The following is a 22,321-nucleotide window of genomic DNA, read 5'->3' as shown; positions in this document are numbered from 1 at the left end:
GCATTTCACATAAAATTTGTTGATTTGGTTCTCGTGGTCATTTCAAAGCAAAAACTCTGAATGCAGTAAGTGGTAGCCAAGCCTGAAAGACTCGCTAATGTATTACAGCTATCTCAGTAAGATTCTTACTATGTATTTAGAAACATGAAGGCAGAAGACACAAATTCTCCTCAGTATTCCTAATGTTAATTCATAGAGAGAAATACATTCTTAGGGACATAAATCCGACCCTGCGCTGTATAGCAGAAATGAGACAGAAGAGAAGGAATAAGGAATGAAAACTGACTGCATGTCTGTATAAGTATTACATAAGTTTAAAGGCAGAATTATATTAGAACAGCAACAAAAAATCATCAGCTTTATTCATTTTTCCTAAAAACTGAAAGACTGTTTCTCACTCATTTCTAACAATAAAATAATCTCAACATTATAGACAAAGTAAATAGAAAGAAAAAGGACCATCCAATTACTTATAATTGCCCTTACATCCAATGACATCCAATGGAGGTTTAACTAAAGCCATCATGAGGAAACACTTGTCTTCCCCATGTCTGTCTACAAGCAGCGCTCCATCCTACAGCATGCTTACTTTCAGTTTTCTGCTTTCTTATCCCTTTCCTCCACAGCTGCAACTCATCTGGTGTAGAAAAAGAAACACGGCACTTGTGTCAAAAGAAACACGGCACAATTTTAAAGCCTCAATTTGATCTGTATGGCAGGAGATGCTCAGTTTTTTTTGTAGATTACCATACTGTCCTATTTTTAATCTCTGCCATCCTCTGGTAGTCTGTTGACATGTTCCTACTTAAAAAAACAAAAACAAAAACAAAAACAAACAAACAAAACCAAAACCAAAAACACCCCAACAAAACAACACCACAACAACAACAACACCCAAACCCAAAATGTGTGGGCAAACTGAAAAGAATTAAAAGAAATAAATGATAAGGATGAACTTAAGGATATCTGTCTAACAGTAAAAGATTAGAGAGGACAAATCAATTTAAGTTCATTAGAAGTAGAAGTGACGATTCAGCTCTAAGTAATCAAAGAGAAAAAATATCAATTTTTTTAAAAAAAACATACCTGCCAAACGTATCACAAGAAGTTGGAACTGGAAGCTGAAACTACTATAAAGACAGCATTTCTATAGTGGAGGTAATAAAACAGCAGAACATTTTACATTCTCTGTCAGCTGATATCTTTATATTAAGCCTTGATGCCTCTTCTAAAAGTCATGCTCTGGTTCAACAGAACATTCCAAACTAGAAACAGAAACCACTTGAGAAAATTCTGCAGGTTATCACTGTAGCGTCTTCTGGCCTTGAAATCTATTACTTTACTTCCCATCTACTTTCCTTAACTATATTATGTTGTTATGCTTGGGGACAGCTGAACAATACCTTTTATGAAAATGTAATATTAGTAATGTATTAGATGCATTACACATAGTTTGATGTAAGCATGGGGAAAAGGAAAGGAGCAAATTTTGAACAAATAACTCAGAGAGCATGAACAGGATGCCCTTAGGTGTTACAATAGTTCACATGCAGTGAGTATGACTGTGCAGTGGAGTTTAGGAGAAATGACAGAGGATATAGATAGGGGTGCTTGAGATCTGTATTTAGACCATCTAATACTCTTCACTGTTAATACGCAGAGGCACGTGGTTCTCAGCAGTTTCTGCAGTACATCTATCCCACAAATAGCAAACTAATGTAATGAGAAAAGTTAGGTTTCCCAAATTAGGTTTCCTTTGACCATTGACAATGAGGACCTATTTTCACCTAAATTTTAAAAGAAGGAAAGATAAATCCGTTAATATCCTTGCATGAACACTAACTCCATATGTGTCTCTAATGTATTCGCATTTCTCTTCCTTGTATAACATTCTTCCTTTGATTCCCTTAAGCATTCAAAACAGCCCAAGAAAAACAAACAAAGATGAATACTAAAGGAAAGAAGACAAAGACCAGACTCTAAGCGTGGCCTTGGTTTGTGGTTTAATGAACTTATGAAGAGGATAATTATCTATTTCATCTGGGGTCTGTTGCTTTTATGTTATATTAAAATTAATTACATATGGAAATATTGGTACTCCAAGACACAACTGTGATTTTCCTAGAGCAAAGCATAATAGAAACTCAAGCTTTATTAATACAGACATGGGGACAATTTTTTTTGCAGCTTTTCCTCATTTTTACTCCAAATATTTGCCACAGAAAAGAAACATAATTCAGTTTTGATCAGACAAAAAAATAAAAGTCTTTGGGGAAGCTATTTGAATGCCAAGTTCCAAAAACATGCACTTCTCTCATTCATACAATATACTAAAATGTGCAAAAAAGGAACACAGTCATTCAAATTTTTGTTTTGTTTGCTTAAACAAATGAATGTTAGCATTATTTTCCACCTTACACTACAATTTTTTTTTTTCCTTTTCATTCCTTAAGAATTTATTTTGTTTAAATCACATTCATTGACACAGCTACACCAGGAGAGAAAAATTTAAAATAGTATAATAATAAAAATAATTAAATCAAATCACCAACAAGGAAAGCTAGGATTTGTGAAGCAGATTGCTGTACCAATTCCAAACATAAAAGTTTGTACTAACCCACCTTTCCCTCTCTGAACTTGATTTTTCTTTAATAAAAGTGTCCACAAGATACTTAACATTTTACCTATTCTTACTCTTCAAATGAATGGCAACATTACAAGATATGGAAGTAGATCTCAAAAAATTGGGAGATAGGCATTTCCAATAAAAATTAAAATACAGGCTACCACATGCATTAGGTGGTATATTTAATACATAGTATTGTGGCTGTGGTCTTTGAAGATTAGATGGGGGGGAGTAAGTTTCAACAGGGTAGTCATGCATTCTGAGTGTAAAAAAAAGTACAACCAAAAATAGTCCCTGTCTTTGAGTCTACTGCTAATTCTAGAATTGGCATAATTCAAGGTGAAATGCCTGGATAGTGTCTGTTAACTACTTTTAATGTCAGTTTTTATACAACACTATAAGAATGAGTTTCACTTTATTCTAGTTAGATAATTTATACATGCAAGTGCTGTAGAATAAAATGGAAGGACATTTTTTAATCAGAAATTTTGCGACACTGGTGAAAACTGCTGCAGCAAATTAGTATTACTGTTAAGAAGACCTGATTCTTATTTATGGTATTAGTAATTAATTAGCCTTTCATCATTCCAGATTGAAACATATACATATGGAACCAATGTAAGAAAATTGGCAACTTTGAGATAAATTGCTATAACTTCACTGACCTGCAGTAGTTACATCATCTTGGACTTGAAGAGCTGTCCGTTTCCTTTTTCAAAATATGAATCTGAAATGTTTTGCATGTTTCACTTTGCCATCTTACTTTCCTTCTTTTTATTACATGATGACAATTCATAGCTGATATTAATCTTGACCTGTGCATTTGAAAGTATGTAATTACTGTGTGGGCATTTGATTACAACTACTGTCAACCAGCCCCATTTTTTAAAAAATATTTGCCTCATAACATCATGATTGGTTTGGTCAACTGTGCTTTCCACCCTCCTCTCCTCAAAAGCCATGTCGTCTCCAGTTTCTATGGCCCTCTTGCTTTAAAGCACAAAAAGGGGCACAAAATATCCTGGTACTACTCTTACTTCTCTGTTTATACTCAGTGGATGTATACTGTTACTATAAGAAATTTGCTGCTTTATTTCAAAGTACAAGCCATGTAGTATGAATCAAATAGTTCTTGAAAATGAAGATCCATAAGCAGAACACACAATAGACTGGCTTTTGGTAAGTAATTTATGCTCACTTATTCCAAATGACCTTTGTAACTCAATCATTCTGGCACTCATGAATTATGGAGTCATTAAAGCTTATGTAAATAAGATACTTTACATGCTACTGTTACATATGGATTCAAATGGCAACACTGGATTTAAATAGCAAGGTCTGGATTCAAATTCAGCACTTCAATTGCTCATTAATTTCTTTGACCATGATTTTTGCAAAGGAAACTTATGAATTTCAGATCACAGTTTATAGCTTAACTAATGCTCCTTCCTACCTTGTCTGTTCACTCAAGAGTTTAGAAATTGCGACCTATCAACATGCACATGCTTAGATGTGTGCAAAGGTGCACTCATACGTGTGTAAATTTACTTTTAAAACAGAAAAAAAAAAAGACCTTTCAAGCCTTTGGACCGCATAATTTTTGTCTCCTCTGAATGTGCAATCCTGACACTAGGAGTTCCATGAGGCCTTGGTAAGGGATAGACGAGAGGTTTCTTTCTTGGTCTGCCCTTAGAGCTCTTGACTTTCAAGATTATGGTGCTCAAGATGTAATACAGTACATGTTTCAGCTACTAAAAACATACCTGTGTTGCTTAATGTCTGGGTTTTTTTTAATCTTAAAACAATAGTGGGCTTGCTGTTTTGTCCTCTGACTTCTAGCTTGTATGTGTCCATGGAAATAATTGTTTATTCTGCAGTGAGGGAGAGCAGAAAGTAAACACTTAGAAATCCATTTGCTTAGCTGAATTACTTCCAGATTGGCTGAGAAACAGTAAAAGGACTTCTTCTTTGTATTTATGATCCCATTTCCTGTTATTGTGCACATGCATCTAGATGGTTCCATGATGATTGCAGAAAAGGACCTTGAACAGTTTGTACTGATTATATTATGTGAGAGAAGCAATTTATTATAACAAGAGTCCTTCAAGAGTTCCTCTAGGTCTTGTTTTATTGATCAATATATGAATAAGCTTGATTTATATGGAGAGGGCATGTCTTTTTAAGGCTAACCCTCAAAGCTCATTCCATTGCTATCCCTAAGAAGATATACAAGGTCACTCAGTTGGGTACTACAAAACTAATTTACAATACAAAATACTATTTTGCTGTGTGTGTCATCTCATTTGTGTTATTTTAGCTCCTAGTTCTATAACAGCAACAGAAGCAAAAAGTGTGCATGTAGTTTTTACATACGTGGCTTTAATTCATATGGCTTTTAGTCCATGGTTCTTTTAAAGTTAAAACAAAATTCAATAAAATATGTCAGCAAGAAGCAGATAGTTATCCCTTAAAACAGGCCTTTAATTGGTTCTACTTTGATCTTGGACCAAAAAAAATGAAAAATCCCCAGAAACTATAACTATAAGCCTGCTGGCAAAAGTGTCTTGCTATATAGAACTGTATAACTAGAGAGAAAGGTTGAAAGGCTATGGACTTCTTTGGACTTTTCTGAGGAAGAAGCCCTGGGTACATTTAATTAAAAAACCAAACAAACAAACAAAGGAAAAAAAAAAAAAAGATAGAGAGAAAGATAAAAAGAGAGAAAGGAAAAACACCAAAGGAGGAAATCTCACGCAAATTAATGCTCTAGGGATTTGACACCTTGTTTATAAGAGTTGGTCTTTTCGAGTGAGCACAGGAGAGGAAAAACACCCTGTTTTTTCTAGATAGTTTCAGTATGGTTTTGCGGTATGATAAAGTTACGATCTTGGTTTCTTTTGGCAGGTGAAAAGCAGCTTACTGCACCTGACAAAAGTCACACTTCTTTTGAGACTTTAAAAAAAACCCAACACACAACCCAAAATTATGTAATACACTTCATTAAATTCATACTGGAGTAAATTTTGCTTTAAAAATAGCTTGTTTCCAAACTTTTTTGCCAAATTATGGCAATATCCCATTTAAAAAATGTCTGATTTTTTTTTCTAGTGCAACTATGCCATAAAATAGTTGCTGGAAGCTTCTCAGACCTAAGTATTTACATGACACATTGAGCATGCTATACATATTGTATTCTTCACAAAATACAGATGCGTTCAGGATGATTTCAGGATTGCTACTACTAGATAGTTAACAAAAGAAAACTGCACTGCTATAAATCCCATTTTCTATCGCAACTATGAGAAAATATTTTCAGTGGAAAAAAAGCTAAGACAAGTTTATTTACACAGAGAATGTGTCTTCATTGTTTAAAGTATGTGGCTGTACCTGATAAATATCATGGACCAAGCACAGTAGTTAGTTCAGTTCTGTACACTCAAAGGCACGCTCCTTTGATCCCACTCTCATTTTTGATAAAAAGGAAAGCATACCTGAAAGATCAAATGCAAAAGCCAGCTTCGTTTCTACCCTTCTCAAATATGTGAAGTTACCCTATTTGACCAAGAGAAAACAAGTGATCACTACTGATCAATCAGTGCAGTTGAAGTGGATTTTGAGAAAGCCATCCGAGAAGTGAAACTGCTGACACCTATTTGGTGTCTAGCATAGAAGATGGGTAGATACCATTTGTGCTATTACTGCTATGTACCTGGGCAGCCTGTTGTGCATGACAAAACAGTGAAATTAGCTTCAAAAGGGTAAAATTCCCTGATCATTTCTTTCCTAGGTGAGTGAGGTTTGAGGAATTGTGAGAGCTATCTTAATAAGAGGAAAGGGGGAATAGCATTGATTACACAGTCCTGCTGTGTAGAAACAACTTCATGTAATCTATCCCATATGGAAAGCAAATCTTGTTTTAAAGAGCAAGGAATAAAACTGAGTTGGTTCAAATTACAGAATGCAATCCTTTACAGAACAAAATATGCAGGTGTGATAACTTTCAGCTCAGCTTATGGTTGGCATATCATGTTCTTTCTGCCAGAAGCTTGTGGCCAACTTTCTATTTTATAATGAAGTGATCTGTTTTGAAGAGCCAAATAGCAGTAGCTAGTTGGGACTGCCATGAAGTGGTCACTCAAGACTGTCATGTATGAGGAGCAATCAGTTCATAAGGAACAGTAGGACAGCATGGATGCTGTATGTATGTGATTATGAATGGACTTTTGCTAAATGCAGGGATCTAGGTTGTGATTTTATAGATGAGAAGAAAACAGAGATTTTAAAACTCTTATTCAATGAAAATGTTTAATCTTTTACTTTTAAGTGTGAGACCCTCTCAAAGACCATTGATAAATGCTGACAACAGACAATGGGGAAAAAAAGCCCACAGCAAGTAACTTTAATTAAGCCTTCTATCAGCTTGAAGCTGTGGCATGCTTAGACACCTTCTTCCTTGTTTAATATTTTATCATTGTTCAAGCAGATAAATGGTATTATATTGTAAACACATATAATAGAAATTGCATAATAAACAATGTATGACAGATTGCTTACCAAGATTTTCACAGAATCACAAAATCACAGAATGGTCAGGATTGGAAGGGACCTCTGGAGATCATCTAGTCCAACCCACCTGCCAGAGCAGGGTCACCTACAACAGGTTGCACAGGACGGCGTCCAGGCGGGTTTTGAATGTCTCCAGAGTGAGAGACTCCACAACATCTCTGGGCAGCCTGTTCCAGTGCTCCACTGCCCTCAAAGTAAAGAAGTTCCTCCTCATGTCAAGATGGAACTTCCTATGTTCAAGTTTGTACCCGTTACCTCTTGTCCTATCACTGGGCACCACTGAAAAAAGGCTGTTCCCATCCTGCTGGCACCCTCCCTTTAAGTATTTGTAAGCATTAATAAGCTTCCCCCTCAGTCTTCTTTTCTCTAGAATAAAAGACCCAAGTACCTCCGTCTTCCCTCATAAGAAAGGTGTTCCAATCCCCTAATCATCTTCATAGCCCTTTGCTGGACCCTCTCCAGTAGTTCCCTGTCCTTCTTGAACTGGGGAGCCCAGAACTGGACACAGTACTCCAGATGCGGCCTCACCAGGGCAGAGTAGAGGGGAAGGATGACCTCCCTCAACCTGCTGGCTACGCTCTTCTTGATGCACCCCAGGATGCGGTACACTCTATCCCTTCATCCAGGTCATTGATGAATATATTGCACGGGACTGGACCCAGTACTGACCCCTGAGGGACACCACTTGTTACTAACCTCCAACTAGACTCTGCACCACTAAACACAACCTCTGAGCTCTATCTGTCAGCCACTGTTCAATCCACGGCACTGTCCATTCATCTAACCCACACTTCCTAAGCTTGCCTGTGAGGGTCATGTGGGAGACAATGCTGAAAACGTTGCTGAAGTCAAGGTAGACAACATCCAGTGCCCTCCCCTCATCCACCCATCCAGTCACACCATCATAGAAGGCTATCAGTTTAGTCAGACATGACTTTGCCTTGGTGAATCCATGTTGACTACTTCTCATAACCTTCTTTTCTTCCAGGTGCTTTGAGATGACACTGAGAACAAGCTAATCCATCATCTTTCCAGGGATGGAGCTGAGGCTGACTAGCCTGTAGTTTCCTGGGTCATCCTTCTTGCCCTTTTTGAAGACTGGAGAGACACTGGCTTTCCTCCAGTCCCCAGGCACCTCACCTGTTGTCCAGGACCTTTCAAAGATGATGGAGAGTGGCTCAGCAATGACTTCCCCCAGCTCCCTCAGCACTTTTGGGTGCATCCCATCAGGTCCCATGGACTTGTGGATATCCAGTTTACCTAACTGATCTCTAACTTGGTCCTCATGAACCAAGGGGAAGTCTTGCTTCCTCCAGACTTTCTCTGTTACCTGCAAAGTCTGGGACTTCCAAGGGCTGTCCCGAACAGTCAAGACAGAAGCAAAGAAGGCATTCAGCAACTCTGCCTTCTCTGCATCACCTATCACCGCGGCACCTGTCTCATTCAACAACGGGCCCACATTTTCCCCAGTTTTCCTTTTGTCTTCTATACACTTAAAGAAACCCTTCCTATTGGCCTTGACATCCCTCGCCAGGTTCAATTCCAAGGCTGCCTTGGCTTTCCCTGTTTCCTCCCTGCATACCCTGACAGCATTCTTATACTCTTCCCAAGCAGTCAACCCCTTCTTCCACCTATTGTAAACTCCCTTCTTCCACCCGAGATTTTTCAGAAGGTCCCTGCTCAGCCATGCAGGTCTCCTTCTTCCCTTGCCTTATTTCTTGCTCTTTGGGATGCACTGATCCTGAGCTTGGAGGAAGTGATGCTTAAATATCAGTCATCTCTCTTGAGCCCCCTTACCCTCTAGAGCCCTCTCCTATGGTATTTGTCCAAGCAATTCCTTGGAGATCAAAGTTAACCCTCTTGAAGTTTAAGGTTTCAACCCTACTTGTCATTTTGTGTATACTGCACTTAATCCTGAACTCTATCTTCTCATGATCGCTGCAGCCCAGTCTGCCCCCAACCTTAGTATCCTCCACCAGTCTCTCTTTGTTTGTCAGTACCAGGTCCAGTAGTACACCTCTCCTTCTGGGCTCCTGCACCACCTGAGTCAAAAAGTTATCATCAGTTTTCCCAACTCTCACAACTTGTTTATCAGGCTTCATACTGATATGCCAATCAATTTCAGCACAATGTATGCAAACCCTCTTCCTGCAGTCATAGTCTTGAGATGTCTTTTAAAAATAACCAGGAAAGGACACTTCCATCTTAAAAATTTTCACTAAGATTCTTCCTTAACAAACCTTCAGTAATTTTCCATTATCCAGCTGAAGCCTCTCTTTCAGCGTTCATGCATGGCAGTGGGACCCACAGTCCACCAGAGAACACTTGTGACTGTAAATGGCACCTTGTTTGAGAGGCTCAATTAACAATCAGGCTTCCACACACCTGCAGCCAGACTCACTAGGTTTCTAAGGGCCACCAAGCAGATTCGGTGTGCAGTCCTGTCCCTCCACCCTTCTGCCACTGGGTCCATTGTACTTGGGAGTATCTCAGCAACCGCAGTGTTTAGACTAGTGTATCATCCATCAACTGTTTGTTCAGGTGAGAAGTAAGTGGAGCTACACTCTAGGGATGGCAGGAAGTAAATGAATTGATTTGCCTATGTATATTTATTAGTTTATGATGGGTGAATAAATACTGCAGCAGTTTTCTGTGAATTCACCTTTCATCATTATACTGTTTTTATACTTGTGTGTTTCTTCTCAATTGCAAAAAAAGAAATCATTCCTGGAATATACCATTTTGCTGAGGAAGAAAATTACCATTTATCATAAAAAAGGGTAAACATTTGAATGGAACAATTAATGATAGAAAAAGTAAAAACATTTTTCATATTGGCTACACACAGATGGAAGAAAACTCTTCTAATTTATATCAGCTCAAAGATCAACCTGCAACTGATGTTTAATGATAGCATTGCTTCCACAATTTTATTGATTTTACTATGAAGACTGACAACAGTAATTCTCATGGGGCTATAGCAGAATTATCTTGAAAGAAGATCTGTATGGTCTAATTGTTTTTACATAATTCACTAGACTATATGAAAATCTGCAGCAATGACTACATAAAGATCATAGTCCAAGCTTACAGATAAGACTAGAAAACTCTTTTTTAATAATAAATAGAAATTATTCATAGAAAATATATTTTGTCCCAATGGCTTTTGACTTGAAACACAAACAATAAATCTAATTTTATTTGCTCCCCAATTCTTTACGGAGAAGTCCAAAATAATTTAAGAAATACTAGAACAAAGGGAGAACACATGATACGGATACGGAAAATGCATGTCTTTATTAATTCTGCTAGCCCGTTTCACATTTCTAGACTAAAACCTAATCTGCGGAAAACCTAAGAAGATCTGATTAAATACTTTCTCAGTCATGGAACCACACTTAGAGACTGCTTAGAAATGTTTGGAGACTAGACAAAAGACTTGGTTCAGAAAATGTACGTTACCTAACTGGTTTTGAAACAATTAAAAACAACTCTGAAACAGATTCATGAGGTAATAAATTTCAAAGAGTAAAAAGAGGTGCAGAACAAAAGCAGTCCTCCTATGTCACAAAGAGGAGAAAAAACTATATGGTCCCTCTTTTTCTGAACAGACTGCATGGAGGGATAAATGAGCAACTAGGACCTTTTTGTCCAGGGACAAATTATTCAGCATTTTCAGATCTTAACAGAACTTCAATTTCAGACACAAATAACATTTTTGTGAGTTACTTCAAAAAAAAATACGCCCTTCTTTTGATTTCTATTATACATCTATCTCTTCTGTCATTGATACGTCTGTGTATGGAGAACAGGAGTGTGCACATCTCTGTGAGGAAGAATTGTTTAATAGCTTCCTAAAAAGGTTTTGTGTATGCAAAATTGCCATTAAGTGACTTAATAGATTGTTGAGTTAAAGATGTCTTTCTTAATCCATTGCCTTTGCTTTGACTCCATACTTACTTGTTTTAAACAGTAAGAATAAAACCCCAAAGAAAGTATCATCAATGACAGAAAGTGGTAAACCAGAGTTGCTCTAAGTGTCTGAACTGCTTCCTTAACTTGAATCAAGAGATTTTCACTGCACTAACTCTTCAAGTAACATACCATGTGCAGAATGGTTGTGTGAGTCTTACAGACACATATGATTCACCTACTTGGGTCAACACACGGGATTGCCTGGAATACCATCTGAGCTTTTAACTTTGTTCTCAATTCAAGATTCCAAATCCCCCATAATGAGTGTTAATACAAATCTATGCAAAATAATCTCAACTTCACAGCATGATGAGTTAATTTCAATTTGCTTATTTAACTACTTTAAATGGTTTTATTTATTGATTCGATTTTTTAATTGTGGCTTTTCATTCTGTACATTAATCATATTTGTGTTTAACTGTCTACTTGCTTTTTAACAAAATACTGGAAAACACACACACTGGGTTACTCCACCAAGCTGCAACATAGGTTGTGAACTCTGAAGGCACAAGTTCACTCAGATATTTATGTTCTTTTAGGCCCTGTTTCCAAACCGGTAACAAAGCACAACTGTAACTAATTTAAGGCAAACTCAGGGAAAAGTACTGTCAAATGAACTGGAAAGCCATTATCACATTTTCCTTCCTTAACCAGTAGAAAGAGCTGCTAAATTTTTTAGACACTCATATCAGCTCTGGGCAACCTGAGATGACTCCTTTTCCTAGAGAAAGATATGTGAGATCAGATTTACACTTGGAGACCTTAAGTCTACTCTTACAGTACTGCAATGAATCTTTCCAGGGGTCTGACTGTTGAACTTGGCATAGTCTGCTGAAAAATCACAAGGTCAGATTTGCTTTGAGGTTTAGTTATCTCTGTGAAACATTGTGCTTTCAGGTGGAAGGTGGGAGAAATAATGATGGGTCCACAGTTTCCTCATCTCAGAGCACCAGCTGACTTTGATGCCAGAACAGAGTGAAGAATTTGCAAATTCTTAGAGATAGAGATTCTTATGTCAAACAAGACAGTTCCAGTAGTCCTCAACACTACGCTTCTCTACCCAAAGCTGCTGCCCAGCTATTTGTGTTTAAGGAGGAAAGGAGCGATGCCGAATCCCATCAGCAGCTGCTGCCTGTGACACATGCCAGCCTGGGGTGGCAAGAGCCTCTGCCACCTTTGCAGAGCCAGCCTAGCATCAGCCTTGGTCTCTGGCCAGCACTGCTAGAGAGAGGGGTCTTTGATTTTAAATCCGGTCACCAAATGTCACCTCTGGCACATTTTGACTCGGGGCAATTGGATTACAGAACAAGGCCCAGCTCCAGCCTTTGCTGCCACGCCATTTATTTAAACAGATTGAACCTGAGGTAGGAAGCTAAGAGAGAACCTTACAAAATCTCATGTCCTTGAAAACTATTACTTCCCTCCCTCCTTCCTCTTAATCACACAGTCAAGAAGACAGCCCCCCCTCCAAAAACAAAACAAACAAAAAAAACCAAAACCCAACAAAAAACCCAAACAAAGAAAAATAAAATAAATAAATTAAAAATAATAATTAAAAAAAAAAAAAACCAAAGAAAAAAGAAAATTTAACCAATTCAGGCTCTGTTCTTAAAAGATAAAAGGGAGCAGCAGAATTTCTAAGCACTCCAGTAAGTTCTGGGACCAGAGAAGAGCAAAGGGCTTGAACAGGATCAAAGGTATTACAGAATTGCTGGCGGTAGCTGTAGGTAGCAAAAGCTTTGTCTTTTTCCCTTTGCCATCTGTTCCTGGTCCAGGGGAGGGCTGGCTGCTCCTCAGCTGCACTGGGGAGGAAGGTCGTGTTGCAAAGTGCTGCCTGTGGCGTCTTCTGTGAAATGGCAGTCATTTCTGCTAAGCTAAGTCCATCAATATCCTGGCTGATGGCAAGTCTGAGGCAGGAGATGCCAAACATCTTGGACACAGTGAAGCTTTGGACAATCTACCTTTTGGCTTAAGTTCCCTCTTTTTTAATGTTTCTTTGTCCGTTTTGAAAGCTGATGGGAACCAGCTTAAAAATGGACAAGTCTGTGAAGAAATTCTGGTGTGCAACCTGCTGCCACTCGACCCAAAATGGTGCTGAAAGGGAGATAGTCTGTGTCTTGATTATCCAATGCCATAAGGAGGAACCAAAATCTGCCACAATTATTAACAGTATCAACAAATGCTGCCTTCTTTATTGTAAGTTTGTATTTTACCATATCTAGAAGATAATGTTGGAGTCGTACAGTATGTCTTCAGGATGCCCTTCAGAGCAGAGGAGACAAGACATTCAGGACCTCTTTTAATTCTATTTAAGTATTTATGTGCAAAGTATGGGAAATCCTGCTTGATTTTTAGGAGATTCCAACCACCCTACACTTGCAATAAGTTCAAAATTTCTCAACAAGCTTTCAGGTTGGAAGCATATTGAAGGGTTGGGAGGTGATGTTTCTGAGATTGGGAAGCTCCTATGGACCTAAGAATTAAGACTAATTATGTTAGGTATTTACAGACTGAAAGAAATACCTAAGAGATTTCATCTTTCCAGACCTACACATGTCTTTAAAAAAGTTTACCGGTATTCTATTCAGTGTGAAAGTATAAGTTTGCAGATTTTTTTATACATCTTCCCAAAATTATGCCTCTTTAAAAATAAGCATTTAAACATATTAACGACTTTAACTAGGAGCTTCTATTTTTCTTTTTTTTTCCTTAAAGTAGATCTCTATCAGCTCATTAACACCCCTCAGAATGCAAGAATCAAATCTTTTAATGAAGTGACTGTGTCACTCTTCATTCTCATTATTGCCCAAGCAGTGGTAATTCATAACTCTTGTCCATTTCTAGATGTATTTATGTATTTTAATTTTCATAATTATTCTTTGGAGAGCTAGATCTTGAATGGAAAAACTCGACATTCTATTTGTTAAATTTGCTTCAAGCTTGTGTTCTTCTTTTCAAAATTCTCTTTTGGTATTCAATGGTTATTGCATTCTTTAGTATGTAATTACCTAAATTGTTAACACAAAAATTGGGATGTGCACATAACTCAAAGCAATGGAATAATCGAAGTATTTAAAAGAGCTTTCTTTTTAGAGAGAAATTAAAATCCCAGCCCATTCACTCTTGCACAACAATTACAGCAAAAGTGTTTAAAGTGAACTGTTGAGTTTAATAAATTCTAAAGACTAATGACACATTAGGATCTGAATTTCCAGTAAATCTCTGTGGTCCTCTCCTAGTTACATCAAAAAGCATTCTTTTTTCCCCTCATTTTTCAACATTTGTTTGTGCATACATTTACACACACAGACTACTCTCTCTGCAACAACACACATCTAAAACAGAGAAGGCAGACATAAAAAATTACAGGGTCAAGAGTTTCCAGATAAGAACTGACATCTCTTGGATCAAAGCTCCATCTAACCTATATCCTGTTCCTGTTGGTAACCTGGAGCAGACACAGAGTGGAAAATAAAAAAAAGAAAATATGCATAATGTGATCCTTTTCCCTGGCATATCTTCACAGTATCAGGTGACTATGGTTTACAGACAAACCGGTTCCTAAGTTCGGTAGCTGTGTTGGACTTTTATGAATTTCTCTAATCTTTTTTGATAAGCATGTACATTCTGAGTCTTTATCAGAATCTGGTGTTGAATTCCACAGAATATTCCTTTCTCCATTATTTTAATCATTTTTTAATTAAAACTTCCCAATTCATATTTTTCAGAACTTCTATTTGCTAATCAGAGTGGATTAAAATGTTCACATGTGTTCTTTTAGTTCATTACCTTATCATAAAAACTATTCCCCCAATGCCAGCCACAAGTTCATTATTTTATCATATAGATTTCTGCAACAAAGTTAAATGCAAATACAACATTTGGACTCACAGACAAGTAGACTGAACAATTTTCATTTTTAGTAATGTCAGGACTTTCACTTAGACCTATCTTTGCTGAACCATTGTTTAGTATATTACTGAGCAATAACGTCAACCAAAGCAATGGACTAGTATCTCATTCTAAAATATGCTGGTATCTCACACTACACAGAGGCATTGGAACTTCCTAAACTGTTGACCTTACTTTGATTTCTTTCCACCAAAGAGTAGTGTCATCACAGCATCTTGAGAAGAAATGACTCTTAGCTTCTACAGTTAGTTATAGTACCTACTGCTTGAACTAAGATTGAAGTAAGATTAGCTGAAGATTAAACTATGAGACAAACAGGGTTGCTGACCTAATTTGAAATCTTCTGAAGCCTCAAAACTGCATTTAGCAATGCAATATGGGTCATAAATAAGATTTTCTAAAAGGACAAAAGGGAAAGGATACTCCAAACCATGTATTTAACAACTTGGTTCAGGTAGCTTTTTCTTTTATGAATTATTAATAACTACCAAAACTAACATAGTTTTAGACACATTATCTTGTCTGTAAGCTTTGCAGAAAATACAAAAAGAAAACCCACACCTTCAGAACCAAAGAAATAAGGAGATGTAGAAAAATATGTTATTTACTTACTAGTTCTGAGCAGTACCTTCAGAGACCTTTCAGGCTACTGAACAACTAATTGTGTAGGTACTGCAAAGAATCCATTTTATTATTCTTTCAAAAGTCCATAACAACTCTTACTAAGACATTTCAGCTTATTGGGTCAAGGCTTGTACTGAGAATCTTTAGCTTATGGATCGCTGATTTGGCAGACTGTAATAGCTTTAGCCTGACAGGTCAAAGTCAATGTATCATGCCTCTTTATATCCAACTCTATGAAAAAAACCCACACCACTATGCCCAGAAACAGAAACATTGATTTTATCTGGCTATGCCCTTCAAGTATTTAAGACATATTTCAGCCTGGAGTTACATTATCTCTGTTCATTAGGTGACAGTTCGCCAGTAAGATGTTTTATAAAAGGAAAAGTCAAATATGGCATTACAGTGCCATTATATTAATGCCAATACAAGGACCACAATTTATTTATAGAAGCAAAGCCAAACAAATACGTTGCCTTAAAAAGAACAGATACAAGGCTCTGATTACTTAAAGTCATACAAAATTGTCTTGTTCATTTTGGTACTTACTGATTTAAGTAATCAAATATGATTTGGCCTTATTAATTACTTGGTGATAAATTACCTAAAAGTCAAGGAATACATTTCCCACTCTCCACTATAGACACACTTGGTATTGCCATTTGCTAAATGAGACAGTAATACAGCCCTCCTTCTAGGATTATGACAAATATTTGCCCACACAGACACTTTGTAGTGCTGTACCAGGACAGTTGTCTAATGCAGTTAACAACTGTGACACCTTTGCATAGCTTTCTTCTCCCTCTCTCTTGGGATGTCACAAATTACAGGGTGCAAAACAAGGTTTTTAAAAGAACCTCTGATCCTTGCTGCCAGCCAAATCTGGCTAGCAGAGAATCATCTTTGCAGAGTTTAGCCTTGCTCCTCAGTCCTACAAATATCAGAACAACTTTCAGCCCCTTGTTAAACATTTTACAAATGAACTGGCCTAGAAAACACGCATGCATACCCATTATATATTTGCCCTCTAAGCACAAATATGTATATAGATGCATCTTCTGTGGATTCCAGTGCTTTGTATTTAAGAAATGTTGCCTGTATTTCTTTCTTATTTCCCCACCTCACAAGATCATTTCTCAATACCAGTATGTATTTAAAGAAAAAAAAAAATAAAATTAAGCAGCATCATAAATCATTCAGCAAACACCCCAACTCTATTCATAGCCATACATATGTTGCCAGTAATACAGATAAATATAGAGTCACAGAAATATACACACAGACTTTCAGAAAATATGCCTCTAGACAGAAACATATTGTGCATATGCAAATAACTGTCTGGCACTGAAGCTTTGCCCTTTAGCATTCACTTAACTGTATCTCTTTCCTACGCCTGCTCCCTCCCGTTTTTCCATCTGCTTATTTTTTTCAAACCTTCACTTAAGAATACAGTACAACCTCTCAAAAATCAAGAAATATGGTCCTGCAAATATAACTGCCAGGTATAACATACAATATTGCTTGTGGGAGGCAAAAAAAGAGATATAGAGGAGGCTACATTGAAATTTTCCTACAAAGGTTACAGGAAATGGGTTTTATCCATTTCATCCGAAGAATGTTCATTCCTGGTTAGATTTCAGGACTGGCTGCTATACTTTAAAGAAATTGTATAATCCAGGCCTTGCGATCAGCTTTCTTAATTTATTTCTCTGAAATGACAGGCCTGGCAAAGGCAGGCTGGCCTCTCAGATGTCTGGATTACACTGTAGCTATGGAAACAGGTGTTAAAGTGCTATGAATTTCAAGTTACACTGATATTCTGCACATCACGTTCTGTACTGATGACAGGTTATTTTACATGCTGACCAATACAACGGCATCAATCTTACTGATTTATAGGAGACCATCAGGTAAGAGAGTCTCCGTGATGAACTTGGAGGAGCTTTCCCCAGGTTTTACGTTCAGTGTGTTCCTGTGCAAGTACAGTCTAACACATGCAGATGCTGGAGCAGTACCTGCTACCACACTGTTTCCGAAGTCTTCAGCACAAGAGGTACAGGCACCTGAAGCTGACTTGTGATACCGTTTCAAGCTTAACAAGTATTTACAGGGTTTTTTTCTTTCTCAAAGGAAACCAGCTTGTCCTCGCATGGAGCGCTAACTCAGAGCTGAAGCTCTGTGGTTCTTTCCATGGATATGCACGAGGCTGTATAAAACAAAAAACAAACACCAAAGCTGGGATGGGGGGAGGGGAACATAACCAAATAAATGCATTTTGCTTTGGTAAAAAATATTGCCCGTGTTAACAGTGATTGCCCTCCCTGCTTCCCTCCATAACTTCTGTAGCAGCAGCAGCATGAGGGACCGGGCAGGAGCCTACTGTCACTTCCCATTGCCCCGCACAAAATTCAATTCAAAAAAGCAGGATGTTGCACTACTACCCATCTTCAGCACAAATGGTGAAGCCAAGAAATAGTTTCTGCATAATTTTGCATCCAGATGAACAGCCACAGAAGCCACAAGTTTTCAGAGAAACTTGCCTGGTCTCCACCAGGCTCGCTCTCACTGTTTTTTATTTTAATACACCTCGTGTTGTCATTTACCTTCTGCCTCACAGTCATGTTGTTTTAGTGAGAGATTTATGCAGCTCATGTGTATGGACGTTCCCCAAGCAGATAAACCCCTGCTTCCTCCTTTGTGCCACGCAGTCAGTCCAGTTCCTCCCGAACCTCCCTCCACTGTCAGCAGCACTGTCTTTCTTTCCTGGTATTTATCGTGTTTTTGGTATCTGTTATTCATAGCAACACAAACAGTGATGAAGTCAGATTTAGTGTCAGACTGTATCTTTCCTCCTCGAGGTTTTGTAAACTGAAAAGCTTTTTCTTCTTGTAAGAGCTGGAAAACTTCTAAAACTAAGATTTTGTAGGTTGAAAATGTACACTGTATTTTGCATATAAAGCGATCTTGTCAAAGTTTAGTCTTAGATTATTCTCTAAAGCATGATGAAGCAATAAACACCCTGATGAATTTAACAAATGGGAAGATTTTCCTATGCAGTTACAAAATTTCTATATAAAAATATCAGTGAGAAATTGGTGAAAAAAAAAATAAAGCATATCAGAAATAAGGTAGCAAACCATGTAAACTACATTACCAATAATGATAAGAGCTGCAGTCTGAAATCCCCTATTCAAAACCCCAAACAGAATACAAACACTGTAGAGCTTTGAACCGCCATATCGGTTCCAAGACTTCATACTACTTTTGAGCAACACACCCCTGGAACAGCTCAGTTGTCTGTTTTACATAAACACAAATGAAATAGCACAGAGGTAGCTTTTTGTAGGGCGAGTGCCTCTTCAAGGAGAATTGAAATAAGGCCAAAGACTTTTGTATATGGCATAGCTTGACTATTATATGGAAACATTTCAAGATAGTAGTGGTCTTGAATTGATTTTAGGGTAGAGGAAAAAAGTCTCTGCACACCAATAGAGAACTTCAGACTTATTTAGTTCTCTGAATGAAATGTTTTATAAATGAAAAGCAGAAAGGATTGTTTCCAAGACTTTTAAATATGTGTGCTGGGAAGTCAAAGTTAAGGTAAGGATAGTCATCATATTTCCCCCTTTAATTTCAAGAGGGATAATGTATCCGCTAAAAGCAGAAGGAGGGAAAAGGAACTTGGTTCCTCATCATGTAGGAAACATCACGCAAGCAAATTGAAAACATAATTACTGAATTTCAACACTATTTATATTCACATTTGCATTATTAGATGAAAGTTGTTTGAAGGCCTTTCTTGTTTCACCTCCCTTTTAAACCCACTCTGGTTTTACACCAACTGGGCCATCCACTTTAGTATAACAGAAATAGTATGCATGTCTTCCTTAGTGCCTTAACTAAAAATGAGCTAATGAAACACAAGTTTTCAGCAGTCACAGCCTTGTCTGGTGACATCTGTGAACTTTCTAAGCTAATGATATTGTTTTTTCTCAGCTATTCAGATTTTAAAAAGCATTACCCACATGACACAGCAGGGTCTGCTTTGACTGATCACAGCAGGATTTTTTCAGTTTTCAGATTCTTTTCCCCATCCAAGGTCTTAAGAGCTGATGTTTCAAAAGATTTCTGTGTGCAGACAAAAGATCTTAGATCCACTGCCTCTATGGCAACTGAAGTCTTAAAAAGCACTCATTTCTTCTAGACATAATCCAACAGAATGGCACTTTTTGCATTATTATATCAAATCAAGACCTTCCCTAAGGAAAACCTGATTCTATTACGTCCAGTCAAAATAACTGCACCACATGACACATGGTTTGCTCCAATAATTTCCCATTAATCAGCCTGCATTGGTTTTAGGCGCAGGTCCCAGAGGTTAATGAATGGATCATTAAATCTACTGTGCAATCAATGCCTCAGAGTATGACCATTCTTTGCCACATCACTTGTTTAAGGAAACATTCTGCTTAACGGCAAAAGCAGAAATTATAAGCTCAGGAGCAGATGATGCAAACAAATAATCTGCTTTTTTAAAAATCCTCTCTGCAAGTATTTGGCAACAAGATGAGGAGGGTGAGAAAAAAAAGTCAGGGAAGAATGATTTTGAAAGCTGTATCATAAACAGGTTTAACTTTTTTTTTTTTTTTGAAAGGCAGTTACTTGATCTCCCTCAAACACTCACACCCATTCCCTGTAGGAAACTAGAGATGCCCGTCTGGGTTGTGAAAGATCTAACACACACATGAAGTGTTAAGTATCACTGGCTTCTGCACAGAAAATGTCATCATTCCCACCTCCCAGTTGGCATCTTTAAATAGCTCACTTTATTTATGGTGTACATAGTGTTAATGTCCTTCAGTTGCTCTGTTTTCAAGGATGGAAAAGCAGTTGCTAAGCATTTCTAAATGACAGCCCCAGGGTTCATTAAAAATATGGCAAACATTTGCTAAGCTCATTAAGTGCAATTTTTGTGTGTGTGTGTATCAGATTCCTCCTCTGCATGTTATGCGTGACCAAACATCTATTAACCCTAATCCCATTGATGAGTCTGATACATTCAAACCAGCAATTAGACAAAACAAAAGGGATATTTATTGAGAGACTCATAAATGGGCTTTCATATTGGTCTAAGCTGTTGCAAAATGACAGTTTAATTCCCTTCTGTTAATCCCCACCTACTAGAGTACTCCCTTTGTTTGATTATAGGTTGTCAGATTTATGGATTCTGATTGAATCAAAATTTGAAGTAAACTAGAAATACACAATAATTACACTTGCTAGGCACTGCTGCCTACTGTATAAGCAGAGTAAAAGCAACAAAAGTTAAAAAAAAAATCAAAGAAAAAAGAATTTCAAGAATCAGCTACTTAAAAAAATAAAGGTATTTATTGCCTCCATTTAAATACAGAAAAAAAATCACTTCTATTTTCCTATAGTATAACACCTTTTGATACTATTACCTGCTAAACACAATTTTTCTAGAACCAAGAGCCACAGAGGAGGCATCTCACCTTTCTTAAACAGAATGACCTTTCTAGCCCACAGGCATGCCCTTCTCACACATCTTTTCAACCACTGTGAAGCACAGACTCTGCAAAATATTTGCAGTATAAACTGTCAGGCAGAGAGTCCTGTATGGAAAATCTCAGAAACATTTGCTAAGAAAACACCTGCCTGTTTGTTAAGTAGTGCTTACAACACTATTGCAGGACTTGTCAATAACATTTAAGGGTGCAGGAGTTGGTGCTGATCTACAAAGCACTGTTGTGAGTTAGTAAGGAGGGAACATCCGTTATGCTGTGACAAACTAATATTGTGAAGTTTTCACAGCCCAATGACAGTGCTTCGCAAGTGAAAACTTCTGAGCTTTATGCAGTATTAAAAACAAGGCAAGAAAACTCGTTCAGGAGCTTTTTGTTATTTTTTTTGTAAAGAAAAAGCTTGCTTTCTACTGAAGGGATTTTTTTTTTTTAAAGGCAAAAGTATTATGGCTGAATTTTATGCCTACAAAAAGAAAAATCATTAATAATGTGAAGTCATTCTCAAATAATCTCCTCTGGTTTTCCAGGGATCCCACCTCTTACTAATCAAAGGCTTCTAAAAAGTCATTGTACAGAAAACCTTCAGAGGGAAATACACTCAGCAAAGATTTTTAATGAATTATTCCAAGTCCTATTAAACCAGGAGAAAAGCAGCTCCTCATCTCAGAAGAACTGTAATAATTACCTGCAAAGAAAATATTCGTGTATGTATATAAATAAACACAGAGATGGCACCAATCAAGGATTTTCAATTGTGTTCTAAAATAACCTTTTCCCTCCTGAAATCTTCAATGAATGGGAAAATAATTTGCTTTCCTCTAGAAGATGCTGCTTCTACTAGATTTAATGCTATAAAGTAGTCCCTTCAAACTACTAGTATATACTACTGACCTAAATCTTCTATTTAGTTATTCAAAAGATGTCTAACAGAAAAACACTACCTGATATTTCTGTTACCCACTCTATATTGTCAAACCCATAGATTTATCTCCTCTCTGATGCTGATAGTTCTGTGATTCCAACAAATCACCTGTACAGGAACACCTTCCACGTAAGTTGCCAGCTTCTCTTTCCC

This window comes from Charadrius vociferus, unplaced genomic scaffold (genome assembly GCF_000708025.1).
Source record: "Charadrius vociferus isolate BGI_N301 unplaced genomic scaffold, ASM70802v2 scaffold380, whole genome shotgun sequence".
In the NCBI taxonomy this organism is placed as follows: domain Eukaryota; kingdom Metazoa; phylum Chordata; class Aves; order Charadriiformes; family Charadriidae; genus Charadrius; species Charadrius vociferus.
The sequence above is the reverse complement of the archived record's forward strand: the minus strand, read 5'-3'. Positions refer to the sequence as shown.